A 1159-nucleotide genomic window follows, 5' to 3' on the forward strand; every position below is an offset into this window, starting at 1 on the left:
CTGGTCTCCGGCTGAGCAAGAGAGAGGAGACGAGCATCTCCCTATGGTTTTGGGCCAAGCCTGCAGCTAAGCGCTGGAACCCCAAGGCTTTGGACGCTGCTGTGGAACGTCTCTGTCACTTGTGTATAAAATGTACATTGGAAATATTTATATGGACACTCTGTATATACTGTTTCTTGCCATGAGTTGCCCTGTGAGTGTTATCTGCAGCCAAGGAGATAAAGGCCAATAAAGCAACCCACCTCCTGCTGGGACAGCTGTTCTGTGTGCTGCCTTTTGGTCCTCCAGTGCAGCCTCTGTTCTGCTTCTTGCCCACTCTGTGAGGTCTGGTGGCTTTCCACCCCCGACTGACAAACGTTCAGCCCTTTCTGCTCCAGCTCGGGAGTTGGTAGCAGCAGTCCTGTGCTGAACTGGGCCCCTTGGTGGACTCAGCAGAGTGCTGGGGTGGGGCGGGGAGATGTGTCAACACTGGGCATCATGGGACAATGCAGGGACACAGCCCCAGAGGGAGGCACAGCTCTGGCAAAATCGAAGATGGGCACAGCAGAGGCATGCGCTGGGGAGGGGACAGGGTGGGTCAGGAGTGCTGGGGCCAGCTGGTCCCCGTGCACAGTACAGTGAACTTGAAGCTGGGGGGGGCCGGCAGAGGTGGACAGGGAATGGTGGGCTGTCCCGGCGAGCAAGGAGCCTGAGTGGTTTGCTCTGGCAAAAAGATTGCTGCAGACGACTGAGGGTCATCTAGTCCCAAGGCACAGACGGCCTCCGGGGCAATGGAGTCGTGGATCTCTGCTCTACCATCCCTGACCCCACATGCTTCTCCCAGCTTTTGGCAGAGCAGGGCCTCAGTGCTGCCGGTTCTCCACTGGCTGCACCCAAAGCCGCACCACAAGTGACAGTTTGGGGCCCCAGCACACCCTTTTGCCAAGCCTGGGTCCAGGCTCTGCACCGCCCTGGGACTGGGCACGGACCTCGGTCCCCAAGCCTGCGTGGTGGTGCTGTAAGGAAGGGAGGGACCAAGACACCGCGCTCTACCACCGGCACCCCACCTGCCGCAGGAACCCCTCAGCAGTCCCCTCCAGACCCCTGTTGCCTCCTGCCCGTGCCCCTCCCATGGCAGAGGGCTGCCACACTGGTGGCCGCAGCTGGGGGCCCCCGCCGC

This window comes from Phaethon lepturus, unplaced genomic scaffold (genome assembly GCF_000687285.1).
Source record: "Phaethon lepturus isolate BGI_N335 unplaced genomic scaffold, ASM68728v1 scaffold35357, whole genome shotgun sequence".
In the NCBI taxonomy this organism is placed as follows: Eukaryota; Metazoa; Chordata; class Aves; order Phaethontiformes; family Phaethontidae; genus Phaethon; species Phaethon lepturus.